Source organism: Prionailurus bengalensis, chromosome C1, assembly GCF_016509475.1.
Source record: "Prionailurus bengalensis isolate Pbe53 chromosome C1, Fcat_Pben_1.1_paternal_pri, whole genome shotgun sequence".
NCBI classification, from domain to species: Eukaryota; Metazoa; Chordata; class Mammalia; order Carnivora; family Felidae; genus Prionailurus; species Prionailurus bengalensis.
The window spans coordinates 10,639,262-10,666,791 of NC_057345.1; the positions used below are offsets into that span (position 1 = coordinate 10,639,262).

General features: G+C 51.9%; 1 protein-coding gene and 1 non-coding gene across 5 annotated transcripts in view; one reads left to right on the top strand and one right to left on the bottom strand.

The window, feature by feature from the left end:
- Window positions 1-27,530, top strand: part of KAZN (kazrin, periplakin interacting protein) — a 1,100,886-nt gene that overhangs the window by 789,514 nt on the left and 283,842 nt on the right. The gene's annotated exons all lie outside the window — the stretch shown is intronic.
- Window positions 23,359-23,442, bottom strand: TRNAR-UCG. The gene has a single exon. It is a non-coding gene; the product is annotated as a tRNA-Arg (tRNA).

A 27,530-nucleotide genomic window follows, 5' to 3' on the forward strand; every position in this document is an offset into this window, starting at 1 on the left:
CTTTTTGATTTCCTGGGCTGATTACTATTGATTATCTGCTGCGCACTTTGTTAATTTCCTTTTGACAAGCTCTCCTCTCCGAACAATTCCTGGGAAGCGTTTGGTTTTGTTATTTTTTTTTCCCTGGGATTAAGGCACTGTGTATTCTAAACAACCCAACTATTCAGCAGAGAATTCACTCAGCGTCCCTCTTTCGGCAGCCAGTTTGCCAATGACCTCCCAAAGGGAAGTGACAGGCAACCATCATGCAGGAAGCGTGCTCATCTTTAAGAGACACTGCAGTGCTGGTGATACAGGGCATAAACGACCTTCTCCTCTGCTGATGCTAATTGGCGTGTACCCGGGGTTAATGATAACTTTGCAATAACAGGTAACATCCAGTTTGTGTCAGGCTCATTGCTAAGTGCTTGACAGGCTTTATCTCATTAATTCCCTCAATAAACCCACAAGGTGGGCCCTCATATTATCCCATGCACTGTAGATGTCCAAAGGGGGAGCTCTGGGATACGGAAAGGCCTTGGAGCATCAGAGCCAAGTGGTTTTTTGTCCGTTTGTTTGTTTTGTTTCTTCGTGGTTTTTTGTTCTTTTTTGAGCCAAACATGTTTCCTCCTTCGGGCTTTCGAACTTGGCATTGCCTCTGCCCCGAAGCCACGGCCCCGTTCTTTGCTCTTTGTACCATCCCTCTGTCTTGTTCTTCAGGTTTCTGCTCAGATGTCACATCTTCAGAGGCCTCCCTTGGCCAGCCTGGCCCTCCCGGCCTCCCATCTGTTTATAAACACCTTGCTTTGTTTTATTGCTAGCCATGTATCTCTACCCAGCAGACACCCTCTTCTGTTTGGAGATTTATAGTGCTTCTCCTTTCTGGAACACATGGAAGAGCTGGTCGGTGGGTCCATTTATTCCTTTGTTAGTTTGAAAACCATCTGTGAAGTGAACCAGTGCCCTCCCACTCACTGCCCGCATGACCTTGGCAGGTTACCCAACGGGTCAGAGCCTTGGGTTTCTCATCTGTCAAATGGAGATAGCAATTCAAACCTGCCCCAAAGGGTTGGTGTGAGAATTAAGCAAGATACTACAAATAAACTTCTCGGCTCTTTCATGGCATGGAGGCATTTAGCAATTAAAACAGAGTACTCTTGAAAAATGAAATGAAATGAAATGAAATGAAATCGTTCTCTTCTAGATACTAACGCTACATAAAATGAAATGTAAAAATACATAGGGGCGCTTGGGTGGCTCAGTCGGTTAAGTGTCCGCCTTTGGCTCAGGTCACGATCTCCTAGTTTGGGAGTTCGAGCCCTGCGTGGGTCTCTGTGCTGACAGCCAGAGCCTGGAACCTGCTTCTGTGTCTCCCTCTCTCTGCCCCTCCCCCACTCACTCTCTGTCCCTCTCAAAAATAGATAAACATTTTTAAAAAATAAATAAAAATACATAGTATTCAGTGCCCGACACACGGCAAACACTCAGATGATGATTGTTCCTGGTTTGCCTTCTGCTGTTTTCAGGACAATGATGAATGATCGCCAACCAGGAATGAATTGAGCCCTGAACTCTGCTATTGACTGAGGTAGAAACTGGTAAAACTTTAAAGATCAAAAGCGTTCTTTATCTTGACTTAGAAACGGAGAGAAGGAGAAGCTCAGAGGATGTGGTGTTTCTGGAAAAGCCGACCGCGTCCTGCAGGCCTGCGGCCAGGGTTACAGGAGCCCTGGGTGTGCTGAGGGGAGGGGGCAGAGCTCAAGGAGCCCCAGCGTAAATAACCCGCACTGAAAGGCATAAAACCTCAGGGTCCAGGGCTAAGAAATCATATCCCCATTTCGACTACCGGATTTTAAAATGAGTCACTGCATTTTCTGAGCAAAGGGTCAACTTCAGAAGACGGTACGTGCCATTACAAACATCGGTGCCTTAAACAGCCTTTACAAAAGCGGGGTCTTGAACGCAGCGTGAACCTCATTTGTGGAGACGTTGAAAACTGGGCGGGGCTAGCAGGAGGTGGGGCTTCTGGGTCTTCAGACAAATTCAAGATTGGATGTTAATGACGAGGCTCTTCGGCTCCCCCAGGGATGGTTTGTACCTTCAAAACCAATCAAAGGCGGAGGAACAGTCTTTTGGAGCCTCACTTTCCTGGGTGGAGACTGGAAGCAAAATAGCCCCCAGTGCATAGTGTGTTGGGAGAATTCACCAGAAAACAATGCTTGCCATGATGCCCAGCACGTAAGATACATTCGGTAAATGGAAGCTGTTGTTTTTTGTTTTTTGTTTTTTTTTAATTACTATGAATTCGATCCCCAGGAATAAAAACTCTTCAATCGTTGTTAGTCTCCATGACGGCTGAGCTCCCAGAGCCGTGCGGGATTAGGTCTTCTAGTCCTGGCTCCGTTTCTGGTTCTGTGTCTGGGCAAGTCCCTTCACCTCCCTGAGCCTCGGTGTCCTCACCTGTAAAATGGACATATAGGGTCACGACATCGTCTGGCACCTATAAAGAACACTCTGCATGTGTTGGCTGTCATTAAAATCAATTTATTATTAATTGGACAAGGAGTTGCTCACGATGCTGAGAATGAGACCTTCACCCCGCTTTAGGCAAATACGCCTCTCAGCTTGTTCATGGTTCTCAGCTCTTCGTGGAGACTCCCCTCCCGTGCGAACGTGGAGGACAGTGAGCATGATCCCTCATTTGAGTAATTGAAGAGGCTTATAAAGGCAAGAATAAGTATACCTAGGTTTCTATGGAAACGATTATCTCATTAGGTTTTTCTTTTAATCAAAGGAGTCCAAATTTAGGAACTCTTAGTGTGTTTCCTGATGAAGGCCATTTGTGGTTTCCCTCAGTTGCTGGAGGGATACCCCCAACCTCGTGGCAAATGTTTTCATTACAGATTGTGGCACAAGGCCTGGGAGCATCTTCAGAGGGGCTAAATTTTTTCCTAACAGCCCTGCTGAACTTTGTTTGCTGATCTCCCTGTTCCCCTCTGCCGATCCCGGCACAGAGGGGCAACACGGGGGACTCCGGTCTCATTTCCCTCGACGGTAGCTTCTCAAAGGACTCGGGAGGGGTACCCACCGGAGCCAGTGTGAAAAAGAGAAGATTGCTGCCCTTAGAATTGCCCGGCCTTGAAATGCTCCGCGAAGCCCCAGCTCAGATAGGCTATAATATGTCAAAATGTGATGAGGCTGATATTTGGAGTTTGCTACTGAACATAGTCCCTGCAAAATGCCATTTCCAGCACCTAATACCTGTCTGGGGAGAGATCAGAACATTTAGTTTTAATCTTAAAGGTCATGCAGGAATTCATCCTAATAATGGTGCCCAAAGACAGGCGGAGAAGCCAGGGAAATCTCACCAACAAGGGCTCCTTTCTCAGAACCACCGCAAAGAGGAAGAGTCCGTGTGCACAGAGCTGATAAAGACGGACTGGCCTTTTGAAGGTGACCCTGAGAAGCCAGGTGTGGTCAGACTTCTTTCTGCTCCTGAACATCCCATCTGCAAAACCAGTACCCTGGGTGTAGATGCCTGTGTTCATGCATTTATTGAACAAAAATTCATCTTTGTGCCAGCTCCTGAGCTAGACCCTGGAGATAAGAGGGGAGAAGGCACACTCTCTGTCCTCAAGGCCAAAATTGCCTGCCAAGCCAAGGAAATGGGAAAATGCTAAGAAATGATTCTACTGCTGTCAACCTGAGTGTAAAGGGGGAAAAAAAACCCACCATGGCTTGCCAGAAGAAGTCATGGAGGGCGTCATGTAGGAGGTGGGCCTGAACTGAGTCCTGGCAGAGGCGCTGGCATTTTCTGGCAAGCAGATGTGATTCATGGTAGAGAGAAAGGCCTGGAAGCATGGGGGACCAGACCTGGCGGGGACTGTGAGGTGGGTGGAGACACTCGAGGCTGAGTCTGGAGCCAGCGGGGAAACACTGGAGGAACACTGGCATGGTTTACAGAGTCCAAAAAAAGTGCTGACAGCCAAGCCTCAGGAAAACTAGAGGCCGGGCATCCCCGTGGACCTCTATAAGGTGCATTTTCGCCCTACCTTTGGGAACTCTGCTATTGACCAAACTCAGCACTCAACAGGCACCAGGCTCAGTGCCTCTTAGATCAAGTTCTTAAGAGAAAGAATCTTATTGGATAGCTTGGGCCAGATGTTCACTGGGGACCCAATCATCTCTGGCCTGATAGTGTCGTCATTAACAAATAAGCGTGGCCGCCACCTCTTGAGAGAAAGAATCTCATTGGATGTTTTGGGCCAGATGTTCACTCGGAACCCAATCAGCTCTGGCCTGATAGTGTCGTCATTAACAAATAAACGTGGCCGCCACCTCTTGAGAGAAAGAATCTCATTGGATGTTTGGGGCCAGATGTTCACTCGAGACCCAATCAGCTCTGGCCTGATAGTGTCGTCATTAACAAATAAACATGGCCACCACCTCTTGAGAGAAAGAATCTCATTGGATGTTTTGGGCCAGATGTTCACCCAGGATCCAATCAGCTTTGGCTGATAATGGTGGTGTCGTAAAGAACAAACAGGGCAGACAGGTCTTGTGTTGTGCTTACTAAGGACACGTCAGGAAGGTCGCTTCTTCTGTCGTCATAAAGTTGTCACACACACACCCCAAGCAGGAGCTTCGTGTTGCACCCTATTCCCGGTGACCTTCCTGCCCTGACCTTGTGCAGTACCTTCTCATCCCTTCTCTATCTGCCCTTCTGAAGCCCTGGGAATCACCTCTCTGTGTAGCCCAGGACAAAGTACTTGCCCTAAGCCTCAGCCTTCTCAACTCTAAAATGGACATGAAAATAAAACGTATCTTCTGGAAGTGTTGTGAATACGCATTCAGCTCTTTGCTCTTGAAATTGTTATTGCTTTTATGGTTGTGACTTGTGACTGGTGTCCTGGTGGCAGTGTTTCTCGCTGCCTAGCTGGGCTTAGAAAAAATAATAACAGCATAGGGCACTGTGAAAGGGTGGAAGACATAAGCTTCAGAGCCGGCCGTATCTGGATTGCGACCTCACCCCCGCCACTTAATGTCTATGTGACAAGTCTTTCAACATCTCTGAGTTTGTTTTCTCATTTGCGAAACGAAAGTAGTAGCAGTGATGTTGCAGAATCCTTAAAAGGATCAAATGACGTCCCCCGTGCCTAGTGAGCTTAGCAAAATGCCTGGGAAATAGTAGGTTCTCAATAAAAGGGAATTCTTATCTTTATTCTCATGATCTTGCCATTACTCTTGTCAGTTACCACTCTTACTGTTGAACCACTTACTTAGTCAAATAAACTCCTGCATAATAGCACGACTGCTCAACTCCATCTTACTATAGCCTAAATCTGATGAACTTCCTGACTCTGATGTCATTTATATCTTGGGCAGCTGCGATATTGGTTGATGATTAACCATTCTGGCTCCTATGCCTTCTCTCGCTGGTAACTGTACAGTTAATATTTGCAGAGCCGGGCAGTGCTGTCATTGGCTTCAAGGCCATCTGTACATAGTTTGAGAAGTAGCCCTGTGATTTTTGCATATGGCATTGGAGTGATTCGTTCTTCAGTGAGATCGGAAGTAATTTGGAGCACACATTCCCTCAATCACATGTTCTCTGTGAGCACATAGAGCTGAAACCCCACACTGGGCCAAACCAGGCATGGTGATTTGGCACCTTGAATGGATTGCAGGAAAATTAAGCTCAAATAAGGAGCCACTGTAAGCGCGTTTCATTTCCATCTGCCATTTACAGAGAAAGGCCACTGCCCTGCATCTAAATAACCTGATGCCTGTCTTTAAAATGCACTCGCTCGCTCCCCTTCCCGACTCACTAAATCAGGATAAAGAAAAAAAAATACCTTTGTATAGAGCGGTGCCTGAACAATTTGCACACCCTGTAATCCTCACGTAACCCTGGCACCCTCCCCTGCACTCCTGCAAGACATTTAATAGAAGGATGTTGTGCTGACATCTCAAATTGTAACGATATTGTAACTGTACAGAAATATGCCCCGGTGAATTTTCTGGTAAACGGTGACGTGCCATTAGAAGTGCCGCAAAATTACCCATTTCTGGGCTAATGAACAGCGCACATGTAGGGATAAGAGTCAACACTTTGAACCACGTTCTTCTGCTTATTAATTTCTGAGTCTTGACTCCAGCATCTTAGGTTTAGACTGAGTTACGCATGCTTCGTGAACGTCTTTAAACGTGGCACGTCCTGCTTCTCTTCTCGGAAGGCGGTATTTCCCAGGGGTTAAACTCACAGACTCGGAGCTCTGATTCTCTGGGTTCCAGTCCTGTTTGGGCCACTTTCTACCCATGTGACCTTGGATGTGTCAATATTAATAATAGCCAGTACAGGTATTAACACATATATTGTACCGAGCTGGCACTAAGGAGGGTTTAAGTTCTTTGTCTATATTGACGCCTTCGATCTTCAGATTTACAAGACTATGAGTTGGGTATTTTCCTTCTTATTTCCATATTATAAGTAGAAAACCAAGGCACAGCGGAGTTTGAATGTTGCCCAAAGTCAGGATCCCGTTATAACCAAGCTGGCATTTGAACCAGGGAGTTTGCCTCTGAAATCCCTGCTCTTGCCCAGGGTGCTCGGCTTATTCTGAGTGGCATCTTTCCCGTCTATCAAATGGCAACAGTACTAATACCTGCTTCTGGGATTGTTGTTGCAATTACACATTTGAGCAAATGCACGTCAAGCGCTCGGCATGCTGCCTGGAATCTAGTATGAGCTCAATTAATGTTGGCTGCTCTGTGATGAACAGCAGCCTTATAGGGCCTCTCCCGTGCATGATTCCAAGGGCACTCTGGGGGACCTTGCGCTGTGGGTCCTGGATGACTGCCCCCTCTGGAGCTGTGCAGCACAACAGCCTTGTTGACCGGCATTGTTCTGGACGGCCCAGGGCGGGTAGAGGCTGAAGGGAAGGTGGCTGTCGGGAATCCACAGTAGCCCAGGGAAGAGATGGGGAGCCCTGACCACGGCGGTGGGAAAGCACAGGGGGGACCAGTTCTATAGGAGCATCATTATCAGTGAGTCAACATTTTTGAAAGATCGGCCAGATTTAGGACCATGTCAGTGGCCCCAGAAGAAAACCAAGCCAATCAGCAGTGAGAGCCAGGCCTCTGTGCAGGACCCGCTATAGAATTTTCATGCGGAAAGCATTAAACATTTCAAGAGAACAACAACAGAGCGTTAAACCAAGCACGGGGTACTTCTAGGCATCGGGCCCTGTGCAGTTGCACAGGTCACGTACCTAGGAAGCCTGCCCTGCCTTTCTGTCACTGTCCCACCCCCAACCGCAGCCCTCACCCCTGTGAACTGGAGATGGGGCTGCAGTGGTTCCCGGGCCTCCAGCTTCACGAGCTCATGCCCTGGTTGGCCTCAGATTTCTCCCTCCAGGAGCGTGCTGAAAGACAGATGCGCAGGTGAAATGAGATGGTTTGGACTCCAACAGAAGAGGGGCGGGGAAGAGAAATCTTTAGCCCAGATGAATTGTGATTAACCACAGATACTAAGGAGCCCTCCGGGGAAGCTGAGATGGGTAAATTGACTTCTTGGGGTGGCAGCTCACGGAACTCGAGCAGTGGCCTCTGTCCAGGAAGATTGATGCACCACAAACACGTATAAGGCTTCTTTTCCAAACGTCAGGCTGTGACAGTGATGAGGCTTACATGGCCGTCATCTGTCTGCATGAATATAAGATGCCCAGAGACACAGTAAACCCCAAGCCCCCCCCGAGGACCCCCACCCCGTTAAAGCGTATGATGCAGAGGCCTGCCCGTGATGGGTCCATTCCCGCCAACGCTCACCTGCCAGGCTGGAGATGGCTTCTCTTCTGCAGCGGCATCGTCTTTTTTTTTTTTTTTTTTAAGTGTAGTGATTCTTGAGAGAGAGCCACCACAAGCGGGGGAGGGGCAGAGAGAATCCCAAGCAGGCTCTGCACTGTCAGCAAGGAGCCCAACGCAGGGCTTGAGCCTACGAACCGTGAGATCATGACCTGAGCCCACATCAAGAGTGGGACGCTTAACTGACTGAACCACCCAGGCGCCCCCTACAACCGCAGCATCTTAAGATAATTGAGCTCGTGGGCAGGTCGAGCCGAGGAAGGGCAGCGGTGTGGTCCGAGGCGCGTGGACAGGTACTTCTGCCCAGCACACCCAATGCGCGAGATGCCACCTGCAGAATCCCTTGGGGTAAGATTTCCATCAGAGAATTGACTTACAGTCCCTCCACACACACACACACACACACACACACACACACACGCAACCAACTCATTTGTGGTAGAAAGGTTCCAAGGCCCCCATTGGATACCTGAAGCCACAGATAGTACTCCACCCCCTACAGACTATTTATTTTCGTACACGCACATACCTGTGATGGTTTTTAACTTATAAAAATGAGGCACAATAAGGGATTAACAACGGTAGCTGATAACGAAATAGAACAGTTGTAACAATAGGCCATAATAAACATTAAGTGGATGTGGCCTCTCTCTCAAAGTATCTGAGTGTTGCTGTACTCACTCTTCTTGTGATGATGGGCGATGATGCAGCGCCTACGTGAGGAGTTAAAATGAGGCGAATCAGGGGTGGCTCAGTCGGTTGAGCGTCCGACTTCAGCTCAGGTCGTGGATCTCACGGTTCGTGAGTTCGAGCCCCGCATCGGGCTCTGTGCTGACAGCTCAGAGCCTGGAGCCTGCTTCCAATTCTGTGTCTCCCTCTTTCTCTGTCCCTCTGCCCCTCACGCTCTGTCTCTTTCTCTCAAAAATAAATAAACGTTTAAAAAGTTTTTTTTTAAAAAAGGGGGCACCTGGGTGGCTCAGTCGGTTAAGGGTCCGACTTCAGCTCAGGTCATGATCTCACGGTCCGTGGGTTCGAGCCCCCCATTGGGCTCTGTGCTGACAGCTCGGAGCCCGGAGCCTGCTTTGGATTCTGTGTCTCCCCCTCTCTCTGACCCTCCCCCATTCGTGCTCTGTCTCTCTCTGTCTCAAAAATAAATAAACGTAAAAAAAAACCAATTTAAAAAAATGAGGCAAATCACATAGGGCTTGTGACGTAGCGTTAGGCTATGACTGAGCTGACACTATGTCAGAAGGAGGGTCATCTGCTTCCAGACCACGGTTGACCACGGGCAACTAAAACCACGGATACGGGGATTAGTGCACAAATGCCACCATCTTCCCTGTGTGGGTCACCGTGAATTTCCTGCAATGCCTTCACCCGGCTCCGTCCTGGCAGAGTCCTGAAAGAATGAGACACTGGTCAGGTTATGGATCTGGAGATGAGCGGCTTCCGGGCCAGGAGCATTCATTCATTCGTTCATTTGTCAGTTCATTCGTTCATCATCTCACCTCATGATCTCACTGAGTATCTTCCAGGGGGCACACCTACCAGAGCTGAGCGCCTTGCGGGCAGGAAGGGGCCAGGAATCTGGTGGATGGGGGGGCAGGGGGGGTTCCCCAAAGCAAACCTTGCCTGACTCACTACTTAGGACCAGAACCACCCTCAAGGCAGGGAAGGACACGCCTGTCCCAGGAGAGGACCTGAAACACACCAAATCCACCCCCTTCCCACCCGCTCAAACGCAAGGCCCTGCTCGGTGTTGCAGACCCACCTTCCTCCACCGCCTTCCACACACCCTCCTTTGCAGGCAAATTTCAACCCCTTGTATTTTCCAGCCACTGTGCCTTTGCTCCTGCTGGTCCTTCCATCTGAAGCATTTCCACTGACTAGGATGCTCCCCGTCCTTCAAAGCCCATCTCAGTCCTGGGTCCCTGTGACCAGATGGGACCTTGCCCCTCCTTAAAAATAAAACCCACAGAGGGGCGCCCGGGTGGCTCAGACAGTTCAGCGCCCAACTCTGGACTTGCGATCAGGTCATGAACTCAACAGTTCATGGGTTCAAGCCCTGCATCGGGGTCTTGTGCTGACAGCGCGGAGCCTGCTTGAAATTCTGTCTTCCTCTCTCTCTGCCCCTCCCTCATTTGCTCTCTCTGTCTCAAAAATAAAAAATTAAAATTAGAATAAAAAAAAATAACCCTCCAGAGCCTGTCTCACTGCTCCTGGCACGTTGTGCCCTCCCTCCTGGGTTATTTGTTCTCTCGTCTTATTTGCCATCCTTCCTCTGCGGGCTAAGGTCCTGGGCTCTTCATCTTTCTGGTGCCCCTAAAGTCTAGACGGTACCTGGCATACAGTGAATATGTGTCTGTAATTGAAGCTTATCCCCCAGCTGACGCGTGCTCCCAGTACCCCTTAGATGACAGCTCCTGTCCACTCTTTTCCAAAGGATTCTTTGATTTGTTTCCCTTTGTGGAATGTGGTCTCCTGTAACTGAGTCACCACATCATGGTGTTCCTTGAATTTCCTGACCCAGAGTGGGGTATGGAATAAAGGGGCTTTTTCTACGTGTGTGTGTGTGTGTGTGTGTGTGTGATGTAATTCACATAGCATTAGACTGGCCGTTTTAAAGTCTATGATTCAGGGGTTTTTAGGATATTCACGAGGTAGTGCAACCACGACAGCTGTCTGATTCCAGGACATTTACAGCATCCTAAAAAAGTAAAGGGCTCATTGTTAACTTTAAGAATACGGCAGTTCTCTCGTTGGGGAATCACGGGTGTCATGATCCAAACCCCGACGCGATGGTTTCCCAGAGCTGTCAGGGGTCACGAGGCCCCTGGGGGAGGGGCAGGCTGCATCCCATCCGTCCTGCGCCCTCAGCTCCCTAGTCTCGTCCTGTCTTACCCCCACTTTCTCTCTTGCCCACCACGTGCTTAACACAGAGCCCAGCTCTCGAAACGGCCCGGAGATGCATCTAAATCATCGAAAGCGATCCCTCTTTGAACTCTGTCCCATCACCGTTAATCTGTTTGGACAGCCTTTCTCCCCGGCGCGGCTTATTAAGATTTCATTACCCGGGAGCCAGAGCGCACATCATGAACCTTGACTTAGCATCACGAAGAACGAGGGGGTGGGGACATCTTCCCGCCGGCTGGGGAGCCCAGGTAAGGGGGTGGGGGCGGGGAGGGTGTGCTAGAAGCCTTCATGGGGGACACATGCACGTCAGAAACCGCTCCACGTGCTCCTTCTTCTGTCCCGAAATGCCACTCTGAGCCTCATCCGCAGGTAGCTCTTTGCACACTTGTCCGTTAGCCCGTTGGTGCCACCACAGAAAACGCCCCTCGTCAGCTCTGCTGGGCTAATGAGCCAACATGCTGTACCTCTTAGCATCCGCATGACTTCTGAACCGCTATTGGAGGGGATGTGATCAAGGAATGTCACCCTGTTCACTGGACACACCTCCCATCTGCTGTCACCTCCCTCCACTTGCCCACAAAGCACACAGCAACGCTGCAGGGGGTGGGGGGGGAGCACCTGGGACTCCACTGAGGACGCCGGTGCGGGCTTAGTCCCCGGGAGAAGAAGAAAGCAGGAGGTGGTTAAGAAGCTGGGCAAGCTTCCGGAACATCCGAGGCCTAATCCATCCTGCCACCGGACCGCGGTTCCCAGGCCTGCAGGCCACGCTTGCCTGACCCGCCAGGACGGAAGCAGCTCACCGCCAGCCTTTAATCTCTGCACACACACAGCTTCCCCTCATCCACGCATTTGATCCCGTGGAGGGGGCTGCGGATTGTTGTCGTTGCCGTGGTCCCTGGGCCTGGGGGTGGGATTCGCCTTTCCGGAGGAACGGCCGCATCGGCCCGTGTGACCTCCGTCAGTGCTGCGGGGACTTGGATTGTCCCAACTGCGGCTGTACTTTCAAAACGCCTCCTCCGGCCCCTTTGATGCCCCTCCTGAGTCTCATCTTCAAATGCCCGTCCTCACCCCTGCCCACCCCCAAAGCACAGGGCTGCTGCCTTTGGCTGTCGGATGTAGGACAGGAGTCAGAATCGCTACCTGGTTGAAAGGATAGATGATTCACAGGTGGCCAGCCACTCATTCATCCGTTCATCTCTTCGGTGGTTATTTATTGAGCACCCACTGTGTGCCAGATACTCTGCTGGGTGTTAAGGGAAGGAAACTGTGCGAGACAGTGCCCCTGCCCCCCAAAGACTCTCACAGCCCAGTAGGCAGGCAGACACAACGAGGTGGAGGAGTTTTGTGGGGGCCCAGAGGGCCTCTTGCCTCCCCCTGGCGGTCAGGGTGTCTCCAAAAGGAGAGGAGCCTTGCTAGCATCATGACGAACCGGCAGGTGCAGAAACCGGAAGGGAGCATTCCAAGCACAGGAACAGCACATGCAAAGGCTTGGAGGCAAGGAGAGAAGTGTGCACTTGAGGACGGGCACGTGGGACATGGTCGGTGTGATTCTGCCGGGAAAGTGGCCGGGGGCGGCCACGGGGGTCCGGCCAGCTGGGTCTGTGTGCTGTGCCCAGGCCGTGGGGCTGTTGACAGCTTCCTGCAATGGAGGGATGGGCGTGGACACCCCCCTGCAGAAATGCGGGGGAGGTGAGGCTGGAGGGAGGGACCTCCAGGGACCACCGTGGTGGCCCCAGCAAGAAGTGGAAAGGGCAGCAACTGAGGCCTTTGGTGGTGCAGTCTGGGGTTGGGGTGGGGGGGGGGGTCACCCTGCCTTGTTGGATCGGAAAGGTCTGAAAGGAGCCGTGACATTGTCCCACTTTCCTCTGAGGAAATACTATACTACATTCAGAGCATTTCCTAGTGCCTCGTGGCTCACCTCTGCACCCACCCGCCACCGTCCCATGCAGTTCAGTTGTTCGGGGTTGGGAGTCTGGAGCCGTATCAGCTGGGTTCAAACCCCAGCCCTATCACCTGTTGGCTGTGTGACCTCAAACAAGTGACTTAAGCTCTCTCTGTACCTGTTCACACGGCTGTAAGATGGACAGGAGTGTAGTGAGCGTATCCAGTCACAGGGTGTTGCGGGCGATACATGCGTGGGTCTGTGTGTGTATCTAGAGTGCACGGCACACAGTAAGTGCTCAATAAATACGTGCTCTTATTCTTCCTCCTGGGAGCCTTCCTCGCCCTCTGTGGCTCAAGACAGGTCAGGAGAGAGCCCAGTTTATATTTGAAGCCGGTGAGAACTTTGGGTAGAAGGGAGCCCTGGGCAGCCCCCCGGGTTGTCTGTCTTTGGCAAACGAGCAGGCCGCCCCCTCCCCGCTCAGCGCCCAGTGAACCCGCACAGCCCACAGCCTCCACCCCAGGAAGTGAAAAAAAAAAAACTGGATTGGATTTTTCAGCGTCATCAAAAGGAATACCACGGGGCCCAACTTTTTGTTCACCAGCAATTACGTGGGTGGCATTTACGGGCTCTCACCCTGAACCTCCGCTTCCCTGCTTTCCTCTCCCGGCTCCGACGGATGCAGCCCGGCGCGGTTCCCCCTGCTCCCCAACGGGGTTTTCTAGGTGCCCCCTCGTAGCCTTCAGGGGTCAGCCGGGGGATCGCCCCCTTCATGGCAAGAAAGCCCACGAGGGATTTCAGGCTTTGATCTAAACCAGACACGGTCAGGAACCAAAAGAGGCATGGAAAGCCTTGAAAATTCCGTGGCATCCAAAGTGGAATGCCGCTGGATTGTCCGCTACCGGGATCCTCTGCAAACTGACAAAAGGCAGGGGGTCCCTGGACTTGGGGCACTGGATGCCCTCCTCTGCCAAGTGGGTGTAGCCCGTGTTGTGCTGCTCAGTGCGTAACCACCAGCTCTCTCCGGGACGGGGGAGGGGAGGCTGCTTGCGGCGATCCCCGATTTCCATGGCGTAGATACTTTCGCCACTGACTTGACGTCCCGAACTACGGAGCTAGGATGAGACGGGCACAGTCAGCTCCAAGGGGCCAGGGACTGGCTGCACCACCCCAGCAGCACCTGCCCCGCAGGCCGTCAGAGAATGAGAACCACCGCGCACACGGATAACACTGTGAGGGCGTGTGCGTACCCACCGCCCGGGGACTCCCAGCAGGCTGGGAACCGACACAGGCCCAGCTGCGATCTTTGTACTGCGTGCAGGGCGCAGAGTAGGTGCTCATCTGGCCCTTAGTGAGTGGGTCAAAAGCCTTTTATACTCTTCCAGCCACAGCCTTGCTGCCCTCCCGGCAGTTAAGTTTATTTTCAAATTCGGGCTTCGTGGCACCCTCAGTGTTCACCGTCTCTGCCATCCATCAGAACCTCCACAAAAATGTAACCTAAATTTGCCCAACTTCTTTCCCTCCGGCTGCCCTATGGGGTCTGGTTCCCACCTACCACCCCCCCCGCCCTCATCTCCTGCCACTCGTCCCCGAGCTCATTCTCTGCCAGCATTGCTGCGACATGCCATGCATTGTCCTCGCACGGGGCCTTTGCACATGCTGTCTGTGCCTCTTCTCGTTCTCCCATCACTCAGGTCTCTGCTCAGACGTCACCTTTCAGAAAACCTGGCCTGAAACAGGAAGGCTTCACTGGCACCCCGTTCTCTATAACCCCCCAGCCTAATTTATATTTCTTTCTACCTTGTACAGTATAGGTTTCCTTGTTGGCTTATTACCTGTTCTCCCCCACCTCCGCTCGTGGTGAGCTCCTCATGGGAGAAAATCTGTCCACTTCTCTGTGGGCCCCACCTCCCCTCTGTTCCCACCTGCACTGTCTCTCTCTGATTGGAAATGCCAGATCAGCTCCTTTCCAGCCTCTATCACTTGTTCTGGTGCCTTCTGTCTCTCAGAGCTCTGCCCTCCCGTGGACCAAACTCTGGGTGTCGTTCCTGCACATACGTGCCATATGCCTCAAGTCAAGGTTGGCCCTGGCCTGTGCATGATCTTCTCAGGCACCCGTCTCCTCCCGCGCCCTTGACTTTCCCCCGCCAGAGCTCAGGCCCCCTCCGTTCTTCAGACCCAAGGCTCACATCTTAATGAGGCCCGAGTCCCTGTGCTACATCCAGCCCAGCCCGTGACGAGCACATCTCAGTCCACCCACCCGGTGGGAGCTCCGTCGGTGCAGGGACCTTGTCCTGTGCAGCCCTAGTGTCTAGTCCCTAGAACAGAGCCTGGCATCCTAGACGTAAAGACGGGGTAACTGACAATGCTTCCAGCAGCCCAGAATCTGCTCGAGAGCTCTGCGGTGGGTGCATTGCTGCTGCAAAGGGACACAGAAGTGTCCAGTTCGCCTGGGCCCTACATGTTGCCCTCATTTTGGAAGATAACTGTCCCTCCCCCCCCTTAGCAAGCACGGCACCGTGGAAGCGTCTCCCCATTGGGTGCTTCCTCAAAGAACTGCCTTTTGCGTAACATGAGGAGTCCTCACCCCCTGTCACCTGAAGGAGCGAGCTTAAGAAAGACAAACTTTACGGAAAGAAAAAAGAGGCTTGGAGAGAGGGCATGACCTGCCCTTTTCTCCAAAGCACGACTGCAGCAGGGAGAAGCAGGATGCAAGTTGGCTCAGTACGCAGCTTCCGGGTCCACTGTGGGCAGAAGATTGTCGAGATGGCGTCATGGGTTTCAGGAGGTGTGAATTCTCTGTGTGGACATGTCATTGGACAGCCGCTTGAGTAAAGCAGGGGGGTGGAAAGGGAGAGGGTGGTGCTCTTTTGAATTGTTTTGTTGGAGTAATGCCAAGGGGAGAACGATGCAGTGCACCCTAGAACCCATTCCAGGAGACGGGAGTCTACAAAAAGGGATGGGCGTGAGAGGATTGGGAAGTATGTTGGAACCCAGAATGCTAACAGACTGAATGAAGACAGTGTGGAGTTTACGATACATCAGCTCAAGAGAGATGGGCACCATTGTTGCTCACCGAAGCCTTTTTCAGTTTTTGCAAATAGAGGTTCCGTAACTTTGAGGCAGAATGTCTGCCGTGGAGTCAGGAATACCTGGCTTCCAACTGGGGCTCAGATCGTCTTCCATGAGTCTTCAGACCCCAGGCAAGTTAGCCCTCAAGCCTCAGTTTCCTTATCTGCAAAATGGTCACCATACTATGCCTGTTGTGTTGAGCTGCTGTGAGGATAAAATAATCCTTAGTCAACGTTCAAAAGATGCTGATTCTCATTTATTTAGTAGCCGATAACGTGGTGCCCGTAATGTTGCAGGGATTCTTCTAGGTGCTTAACAGGCAGTAATTCAGTCACCTTTATTATATACCAGACTACACCATTTCCCCACCTCATGGATGAGGAAACTGAGGCACAGAGAAGTTAAGAAGACTGTCTGAGTCACACAGCTCAGGAGCGCCGGAAGCAGCATTTGCACCCGTGAGCGTGACCTCTGTCTGTGCTCTGCTGCCTTTGACACAGTTTGATCACCTGCTCCACGCATGGCCCTGTGGCGAAGCACCAAAGCCAAAGGAGACGTAGAAAACACAGTTCCTCTCTTTACGTTGCCGGAGAGCTTACTATCTCATGAAGTCCTCTGCTTATAACGTGGCAGATAATCAAGTAGCAGAGCATCCAAGCAGCTTTTCAAAGTGCATCAGCAAACACCCTTCTCTCCATGCAGAAATCAGTAGTCTTAGCAGGTGAGCTCTACTTCCTTTGTCGGGGTAAGGACAGTAAGAAATGCAGTAAGAAGTAAATGCTCATTTAAAACCTCTGGCTTTGGGGGCGCCCTGGGAGGCTCAGTCGGTTAAGCATCCGACTTCGGCTCAGATCACGATCTCACGGTTCATGGGGTCGAGCCCCGCGTCGGGCTCCGTGCGGACAGCTCAGAGTCCAGAGCCTGCTTCGGATCCTGTGTCTCCCTCTCTCTCTGCTCCTCCCCCGCTTGCACTCTGTCTCTCTCTCTCTCTCTCTCTCTCTCTCTCAAACAAAATTACAATTAAAAATAAATAAATAAATGAGTAACAAAAACCCCTGACTGTAGTGGGGTTGTTTGTTACGCCAGTATAACCTCGCCTGTCCTGTCCGCTACACCCTTGTGCCACAGCTTTATGTCTGATTCGTGCACTGTGCGTTCAGAGCACATGTGCAGTGACTACCCAGCAGGGTGAGGTGAACTCCACCAGCCGAATTGCCTGGGGGCTGCAGAAGCTGAAATGGGTGTTTTCATCGCTTTTGCCCAGAAAGGCTTCATTGGAGACACTTGTGGGAGTGACGGTTTTGCTTTCATGTTAGCCAATTTTTAAAGCTTTCATTACCGATGATAAATTATTCAAAAAGTAGTAACACCCGAAACCTCTTTAGAATATTGACGTGGTCCAGCAGTAAATGAATGGAAAAGTACCTCCAGGTCCGAGGCTAACTTCCATTTAATTTTTAGAGGACCCAGTCGAGTTGTTAAAATGATCAGAAATGGGCCTGGCCAGAGCCAGCTCTGCAAAAAGGGGACCATTAACTTAATCAGATCAAGTCAATGTCAAGAAAACAAAACTCCTCATGTGACGGTGGGACTCAGGATGTAATTAATGAGCGGCTTTGACTTTTATCCGGAGGCCCCTGAAGAACATCTTTTTGAAAAGGAGGTTCTAACTAAATAAAATATATATGCAATGTATAATTTAGTCTCATTTCTGGAATCTTACACAGTATTTTACAGGAAGCCTTGGAGACCCCAGACTTCCTCTCCCTTGTTGCGTCTTCGTATCTTCGTGCGACCGATAAAACCAGAGTTAGATAACGGATGTCCCCAAAGGCCGTACCGAAGTTCTAAGTATCTGACGTGTTTCTGGTACTGAATTACGGAGGCATTGTCAGATCATCTATGCGTGCACCTAGAGATCTCGTGCCGTGGGATCTCAACCTGGGGTATTAATAGCTTCTGAAAGACTTGGGGTGTTGCGCGTGGGATGGCAGTTCTGTGATGAGCCAGACGGGAAGACAGCAGGGATTTCGGGTGGCCCAGAATCCCAGCCCAGAAATACTTCCTGACCCAGTATGTCAAGCCGCAAGGTTTTTATGCTCTTGATGCCAAGAACCGCGTATGACCCAGCAATTCCACTCCTCGGTGTATACACGAGAGAAACGAAAACCGACGTCCACACGGCCTCGTACACGAATGGTCACCGCGGCGCAATTCTCAATAGCCAGAAGGTGGAAACAACCCAGACGTCCATCAGCTGAGGAAAGGACAAACAAAGTGTGGTATGTCCATACAGTGGGATATTTCCCGGCCATAGAAAGGAGTGAAACATGGACACATAACTCGAAAAGGGCTGGAGCCTTCAAAACATGATGCTGTCAGAAGGCAGCCACAAAGAACGCTGTGTCGTGCGACTTCGTGCATACGGGATGTACGGAACAGGCAAATCCATAGAGACAGAAGGCAGATCTGTGGTTGCCAGAGCCGGGGGGAGGGGAGACGGGCGTGGCTGCTCATGGGTGGGGATTTCCTTGGCGGGATGAAAATATTCTGGAATTCGATAGCGGCGATGGTTTGCACAGCCTTGCGAATATACTAAAAACCACTGAATTGTATACTTTTAAAAGGTGAATTGTATGGTGTATGAATTCTATATCTGAAAAAAGGAAGTGTGGGAGGAAACGGGACCATAAGGCAAGGGCCGTGGTGATCAGATCAGAAACGTTCTAACCGCTGCGGCCCGCGGAACCGGGCGGCGATTCTGGAACTCCTTGACAGCCGGTCCACGAACGCCACACGGAGCAGTCTCGGGGTGTTTCCACATCGTTGTGGTTCTCTTTCCGTGATACCTCAACGGGCTCCTCTGGGAATGTTTTTCTCTGGAAGTCAAGACCAGGAGCACGTTCGTGTGTCGGGGGCCAAGCTTACTTGTCAGTGTTGCAAGGAGCCGTGACGCAGACAGGGGCCAGCAGAGTTGCAGGTGACTTCCACCCCGAGTGCAGCTCACGAATTAGCCGAGTCCTTGACCCTAGGGCATTCCGGGCCCCTCTGAAACTGAAAGAGAAGGGATGGTGATTTAGGATGGGCTGTCCTCCGTAGAATCTCCATTTCCCAATGGGGGGAGGGGGAGAAGGATGGGCTGCTCAAGACAAGTCATTCATCATATCCCGGGCTTCATCGGGAAGGTTCTGACAGCCTGCTCTGTCTGTCACACACCAGGGATGAATTTACCAACACGGCTTGCTGCAAGGTCTCTCTTCAATCCCTCCTTCTTTGCACTAAAGGGGGCTGTTCTCCTGACCCTTCCAGAGCCTCCCTCTGTCACACCCTCCATTTTAAAACGATCTCTTCCAGGGGCGCCTGGGTGGCTCAGTCAGGAAAGCCACCTGACCCCTCAGGGCCCGATTCCCTCACTGCTAACATGGAAACAATTGCCGTCTGACCCATGCTCCTCCCGGTGTGGTCGGGAAAATGGAATGTGATTTGTGATTGTGCAAGTGATTATGGGAAAAATAAGACATTTGTGTTACTATGCCTAATACTGCGGCCGTGGCCACCATTTATGGAGGGCTAATGACACAGCAAATACCGTGTTAGAGATCTCCCTTGACCCACACAGTGTCCTGAGAAGGACATTTTTCAGAGGAGGAAACTGAGGCTCAGAGAAATGGAGCAGGGTGTCCTCGATCACCTCATCAGAGATCTGCAGAGGGGGGACTCAGACCCACTGACCATTCACCGCCGTCCCCTGCTGTGTCTGTGACTGATGTGCAACCCTGCCCTCTGGCCAGCACCAGACCTGACGGTGTGCTGGGGCGGCAGGGGCGGGGGGGGGGGGGGGGCGGGGTGCTGATACTCAGGATCAGAAAGTCCATGCATCGGAGGCCCCTGCAGACAGGACCAGGGAGCGAGGTCCCAGAGCCGCCATCGCTTTCTGGTCCCCAGTGGAGCAAGGCTGGAGGAGCTGGGGGGCCCAGCTGCCCGTTGCTTGGGCTGTCCTTCATGAATGATGCCCCAGCTGGGTCTCTGCATCCGGAATGAAGCAGAGCCACGAGTGGGCCCCATAAATCCAGCTCCGTCTGGGGAGAGAGGTACTCAAGTGCTGTATGACTGTGCTTCCCCGGGCGTCGCTCTCACTGGGCCTGGAGAGAGGCTGCTGGCCTCGCTCTGCTGCCCTCTGCTCCAGGGTGGGCCAGCGCTCCACAGCGGGGCTCCAGGGGCACTGGGCGTGGCCAGCAGGCAAAAGCCTCGGTGACCTTTTTTCTGGGCCTGGTCCATGTGCCAGGACACAGAGCACCAACGCAGATCCTGTCCCCCAGTGAACATGGAGCCTTTTATCTGAACTCACCTACACCCCAGAAGCCAGCGAGATAAACAGTCGTGCACCCGCCCAGTCAGTCCGGGTCCTCTATCTTCTCCCCAGACTCCCACCTGCCTCTGTTCCCCTTCCTGGGCCCACCAGCTCCCGACCTAGTGACGCTGGCCTCTGAGTCCAGCTCCGGGGCGCCCAGATTGTTTGCTTGGAAACCTCGGTGTCGTCTTCGGACGTGGTCTGAGCCATCCCCCTCTGCCTTGGGCTCAGAGCAGCTCTATCAGGCGGGCTCTTTGAAAGGAAGAAAGACCAGTCCTGGAAAAAATGTGAGCAGAGACAGGGTTGCTCAGAAGGAAGGATGTGACAGAGCTCTCTCCACATCAAAGGAAGAGCTGACGAGCAAGACTCGGAAGGGTCAGGACTCAGGGCAGCACGGGGTTCCAGGTAGCAGGGACCTGTGGACAGTCCTGTGGGGTTTGCTGCTGGAATGAATGAATTCTAGCCCTGAAAGATTTGTGTCTCCCCACCAAAACGCCAATGTCCGCGAAGGGGACCCGTTGGCCTAACTCGGGCCCAGTGGGGTCAACCAGCGTGAGCAACATGAATGAAGAGTGGAGGGGAGGCCCCCTCCCCATGCAAAATCTGGGTGCTTGTACCAGAATGGGGGACTGGAGGCAAAAATAACAGATGTCAGCTCATCACCCCAATTGATCACACCCTGAGCCCCCCAAGTCCCCAACACTCAGATTTACCAAGGAAAAAGAGGCCTCCCCGCTTCGTTTCTCTTTGAAGAGAGTATATCAGGTTCTTTGTCCCAACTTCTTAAAATGTGCAGACGTGGGGAAAGAGCCATCAGCACAGGCACTGCCGAGGGAAGCGAGAACCCTGAGCAGTACGTAAGGGCATACGCTTTGGTTACAGCCACATTTGGAGTCACGTCCCGGCCCTGCCATTTCATACTGCTGTGACCGTGGGCAAGCCGCTTAACCTGTCTGAACCTTGGGGTGCTCCTTGACAAAATGGAGAGGAAATCAGACCTATCTTGCAAGGTTATTGCGAAGATCAAATTTGTGTTCGTCAGGGTGCAGCTGAAGTGTTATTTAAAAAGGCCTGAAAAGCAGGGAACGAGCTCCCAGTGCATTTTTCTCTTTCGGAAAAGCCTAGAAGAGGGTGGTCGGGGGCAGCTCTGCCCCGTGAGCTTGTCGAGGGACCCAGGTTCCTCCTACCTTGTTGCTCTGCTCAGTATTGAGGATTTAATACTGAAGTATTGGGTGAAGCTGCCTCCACACCCTTTGCAGCCACAGAGGGGGAACGTGGAAGCAGAAGCAGATTCTCTAAACCCACGTGATCTGCACGTTCGGAAGCTGGTCCCAGCCACTTTCCATCGACCAGAATGTGCCACGCAGCAGAACTTAGCTGCAAAGGATCCTGGGAAGCGGAGTCCCTGGGCTCCCATGTGCCTGCCTGGATTGGTGGGCTTGGGGGACAGGGATGGGGGATGGAAGGAATATTCCATAACTGCACAGGAAAGGGGAATGGATGCTGGGACAAAAGGGACCATCGTTGACACTAGCGAGATAATGCAATTAAAGGATAATTGGCACACCCGTACTGCACGGGAAGGACTCAGTGGTCCCTGTCATTTGGAATAGTCTTTCTTAGGAGGAATAGGAGAGTTATCTCTCATCTCAATATTCCAGTTCTGGAAGCCAGACAGGAACACGGATGTGAGGGCACGGCCCCCGATGTTCTTTCTTCCCAAGCCCCAGACAGTACGAAGAGCCCTTCGTGGGCCCTCTGGCCCAAAGGAGAAAGCCCACAGCCCCTCAAGGGTGTGACCACCCCTCCGCCAGTGGCCCCAGACACTGTTCCTTTCGTGTCAGCATCTGATGCCGGTGCCTTTTGGTCACGTCACCCCAGAGGGGCAGCCACACGTGATTGGCATCCCGCAGGAGGGAGTTTGGCGACCGGCTTGGCATGTCAGCCGATGCCCTGCCATGTCCGCTTTGGTTGACATTTCATTATATTTTGTTTTCATCAGCTGTCAGGCCAACCCCCTGCCAGGACACTGAATTATGCTTGAAGCCAGCCATCCCCTGTGGACACCTTCTCATTTGGGCCTCCTCAACGAGATGGCCCTCGGAGAAAACGGACACGAGTCCAGTTGGCAGGGAAAACCTTGGGAGTCAGAGAGCATGCGGTCAGGCATGACCTTCCTTCCATTTGCTTCACTGTCTCAGCCTTCAAGAAAACACAAAGCTTCCTGACAGTGCTATCATTAAGGAATTTGGACGTCTTTAATTCTTTGTTGATCTGTACACATCTAACACACATACCCTTCTAACCACCGCTGTCCGTGTCTGATTTTTTTTAATGTTTATTTTTATTGTTGAGAGCTAGAGAGAGAGCACGAGCAGGGGGTGCAGAGAGAGAGAGAGGCGGGGACAGAGGATCTGAATCGGGCTCTGTGCCGACAGCAGAGAGCCCGATGCAGGGCTTGAACTCATGAACCGCGAGATCATGACCTGAGCCAAAGTCGGCTGCTCAACCGACTGAGCCACCCAGGTGCCCCTGTCCCTTCTAATCTTAAGCTGTCACTGGGGAGTAGCTTTTGAAGTTTCAGAATACTTTCTGAATAGCTTCTGTGGCACTTATAATGTGCTGACTACAGTTCTATGAGTCCTACGTGCCCAGGTTCCCTCCCTGCCTGAATCAGTTCTGTTTCTGAGTTCGTGACAGCAAGCAGCAAGGGTTTCAATAAAGGCAACATTTAGTCTTCAGACCAATCCTATAAAGCAGATCTTACTATTATCCCCATTTTATGGATGGAGACACTGATGCACACTGAGCTCGGTGGCGTGCCAAAGGTCGCTGGGCTTGTACGTGGCAGAGCTGGGTTTGAATCCAGGAAGTCTGATTCTATATGTGTGCCCCTAGCCACTGTGCAGATGGGTGTGGAGACCCATCATGGACCACTCCATCCCATTCCCCTGGGTCTACCTGTCCTGCAGGGGGGAAAGCTGGGAACTCGGCGTCAGGACTCCCTTGCAGCTAGAGTTCTTCATGTGGTTCTGCTTTGACCACACAGACGAATTCAGGGGTGGTTTGGGACGTAGGAGGGAGGCAGAGACACCTGCCCGCTGCTTCTGTACTTCAGCAGGCAAGCATGTATCTAAGGTCCTTTCTTTCTCTGTGGTCACTTTCAATTTTTTTTTTTTTTTTAGCGTTTTATTTTTATTTTTTGAGAGACAGAGACAGAGCGTGAGCAGGGGAGGGGCAGAGAGAGAGGGAGACACAGAATCCAAGGCAGGAGCCAGGTTCTGAGCTGTCAGTACAAAGCCCGACATGGGGCTCGAACCCACGGACGGGAGACCACGACCTGAGCCGAAGTCAGATGCTCAACCGACTGAGCCAGCCAGCCGCCCCATTTTTTAGAATTCGTTTTAACATTTTATTTTTACTTCTCCGTGGTCGCTTTAGCAGTGGCCTGGGAGTGGGCCCAGCTGGCCGCAGTCTTGGCACGCGTGGTGTGGTTGCAAGAGAAGCAGAGGAAGGGGTAGCTTCCTGATTGTGGCCAAGGAGGTAAAGTCCTGGGGCTGCCAACATCTGATTCGTAGAAGATGCAGCAGTTTCCTGGTGTGGATTTCATTCCTGAGAGCTGTGTTCCTTAGGCTCTTCCTATAATCACACAATATAATCAATATCCTGTAGTAAATACTTTTCTGCCTAGAGGAACCAGAAGGGCCCATTCTCTGAACTCACCCCAGTCACACAGCGCGAGACCCAAAGATCATCTTCACTTCGGACAAAGACAACATTGGAGGATGTGTCCTGTGTCACAGGTTGAAATCAGCCATGGCCATTTCATTCCTTTTTGCCAGTGATTTGTTCTAGGAATGGTCATGTGACCTCGTTCTAGTCAATAAGGAGGGTAAGTTGGCTTGGCAGCTTCCGGGAAAGATGGAGCTCTGGCAGCCACTGTGTGACTATGAGGGAAGGCAGGTGGGCTCCCTAATTAGACATATTTCCCCACCCAGACGCAGGTAGCACTGGCCTGAAGCAGGTCCCCCTTCCCCCAGGGGTGGAGGCTGCCCTTCCCCTCCTAAGTTTGTGGAGGAGCAGAGCAGAATGTGCCCTTTCTGTGAGCAGGTCGCTCGAAAGAGGAAGGAGAAAGGAGGGGCCGGCCATGGAAGCTCAGTTCTTTATCGTGTGCTCACCAGACAAACGAGTCAGTACTACCTGGGTTGGCGGTGGAGACAGACGACAGATGAGGAGATTATGGAGGAAATCGGCTTGAAGTGCCATTTCTAGTATTGAGATTCTGGGCCCACGAATGGAGATCATGAGCATTAAGTCACCGTGCGAAAGCAGAGATGATATATGTCATAGATCACATGACTCTGCGTGCAATTAAATACAGTCATTTTGTATTTTGTGGAAACCGCAGGGGTAGAGGGCATCATTCCAGAGTAAAGAGGTTTTTAAATAACTGATGCTTCGTCCGTTCTAGAGAGAGCATCTTTTAAAATGTTAACCTCTGGGGATGGACATTTTCTGAGAGGTATTATTACAAAAAGGAACCATATTATTTAGGATGCTTTGGGTTACAGGTAACAAAATGCCCAACTAATAGAGGCTTCAATGATAAATGCATTTGATTTCTTTTTTTTTTTTTTTAATTTTTTTTTCAACGTTTATTTATTTTTGGGACAGAGAGAGACAGAGCATGAACGGGGGAGAGGCAGAGAGAGAGGGAGACACAGAATCGGAAACAGGCTCCAGGCTCTGAGCCATCAGCCCAGAGCCCGACACGGGGCTCGAACTCACGGACCATGAGATCATGACCTGAGCTGAAGTCGGACGCTTAACCGACTGCGCCACCCAGGCGCCCCAGATTTCTTTTTTTTTTTTTAATGTTTATTTTTGAGAGAGAGAGAGAGACAGAGCACAAATGGGGGAGGAGCAGAGAGAGAGGGAGACACAGAATCCGAAGCAGGCTCCAGGCTCTGAGCTGTCAGCACAGAGCCTGACACGGGGCTCGAACCCACGAACCGTGAGATTGTGATCTGAGCCAAAGTTGGACACTTAACCGACTGAGCCACCCAAGCACCCCCATTTCATTTCTCACATAACAAAAAGTCTTAAGGTTGCAGAATTGGCTTAGGGCTCCGCCCTGTCATTGAGGATCCAGATTCTTTCTATGTTCCCTTCCTTCCACCCTCAGCATGTTGGGGAACCCCTTCCCTGATAGTCACAAAATGGCTGCCAGAGCTCCAAGCATCACATCCTTTCTTACAAGCCCGTTCCCCAAACAGGAACAAAAGAGTGCTGGTAAAAATAAGGAAGTGCTGGTCATGTGGCCCTCTGCTTTGTCAGAGAGGAACATCTTCCCCAGAAGCTCTCAAGCCGACTTACCCTCCTTATTGACTAGAAGAGGGTCACACGACCATCCCTAGAACAAATCACTGGCAAAGAAGAATGAAGTGGCCGTGGCTGGTTTCGGACAGCGTTAGGGCTGTGCATATTGTCTCCCAAGCACCATCAGAGTCCTGATGGCGTGGGGGGGGGGGGGGGGGCGGGTATCGGTGGGGAGGCAGGAACAGTGCAAGCTGGCCTGCGTGTCTCGTGTCTCAGTGTTGTGTAACGCAGAGGTTCCCCGCAGGGTCCAAATGGCCCCAGACCGTTGTGCTCTCGGAATTCTTTTGCTCGCTCTGTGTGACGGGCCGCGTCCTCCCTCGCTGCCAGGCTGCCGGCTGTCACCTCCCGCTACACCTATGTGCCTGTTAGAGGCAGCATCTCTCCCTGCATCTGGTCTTTTCCTTTCACCGTATGTAGGCCCAGAAACTTGGCACGGGGGGCGGGGGGGGGGGGGCTGTGCACTTACTGGACCAGGACAGTCTGTTACTGGATCTCATGGAAGTGTTCCTGAATCCATTTTCCCCAAAGCTGGCTAGAGCCACCCCCGGATTCCTATGTTGTTTGATTTTGTTTGTTTGTTTGTTTGCTCTTTAGTTAGCAGAAGAGGCTTTCTCGGAACAACCTAGGCCAGGAGGGGTGGGACTGTACCCTAGGCATTGTCGCATGCCCGCCCACCATGGGAGGGGGCGCTGCCTGGGCGGCTGGTCTCCGACGTCACCCACTGTAGGTCACTTGCACTGAGGGGTTTTCCCGGCCATCAGCTCTGCTGAGCGGCGCAAAGAACATAGCACAGAGTAATGGAGCCGATCAGGGTTGCTCAGCCTCAGTGCTATTGACATTGGGGGCCCGCTCATCCTCCGAGGGGTTGTGTGGGGTGGGGGCTGTTCTGCTGTGCACTGTGGGATTTTTAGCAGCATCCCTGGCCTCCACCTACTGCGTGCCAGTAACCACCCCCACCCTGTCATAATAACGTCACCAGACATTGCCACACGCCACCTGGGGGTAGAGTCGCCCCCCCCCCTCCCCCAGCCCCGGGTGAGAAGCATAGGGCCGAGGGATCATGGCCTGGAGGTGCCTTTGTGGGCAGGCTTCCCTGACCACCCAGTGCCTTGCTTTCTTCTCTCCCTGGCCCTCATCACCCCCTGAATGTCTTACTATGTTTGTTTGCTTACTGCCGCATGATCTGCTGCTAGCCCCAGACTCTCAAGGCCTGTGGGAGCAGAGGCCAGACCCGTCTTCCTGGTCGCAGTGTCCCCAAGCCCGACACTGCCTGCCGCACGCTGGGGGAGCGGGGGAGGGGCCAGCAGCTATTAGCTGAATGTGAGCCAGAGAGTCCGTGAGCGGGTTCTCGACGGAGTCACTGAGGGGCTCTGTTTGGGACACTTGGACGGACACTTACCCCCTAGAGCCGCTCCACGTCACCTTACAAATAAGGAAACCGAGGTGCAGAGAAGTCCAGTAGCAAAGTGCTGACAAGTGACAGAGGCAGGACGTAAACTCTGGTCTGTCTGATTCCAAGGTGTGGCTTGTGTGGGGCACGCCAGGCTGTCCCCCTAAAGACACGAGGGAGGCTTGGAGGGGCTCCTTCTGGCTGTGACCCCTCCCACCCCCCCACCTAGGGGTCAAAGGGCCGAGAAGTCAGAGCCTGGCGCCTGAGGAGGCCCAAGGCCCAGGAGAGCTTGTGATTTTTTTCCGATTGGAAGAATTACGGATCAAATGCTCTTTGAAGGCCTCCAGACTATTTCTGTTTCTTTCCAGAGGGAAACCGCAGGGCCAAACCTCTCAGCCATTTCCAACCTCAAAGCAGCCTGGGAAACGTGGCCCGAGGAGTGCTCCCTGCCCCCCACCCTGAGGCTGAACAGGATTTTGTGGTGTTTTCCTCTCCCAGCCCCCTCCCTCCCAGTAATTAGCTACAGCTTTCTCTTGCGGTATTTATGTGTTTAGACAACACAGTTCATTGTTTCCAAATGTTAGTCAATTCGAACTATAAATCAAGCCCCAGATCTTGAATCCCATTCAAGGGAAAACTCACAAGTTGATTCTACACAAATAAATCATAAGAGGGTGGGAATGTTATAAATGTAGAAAAGC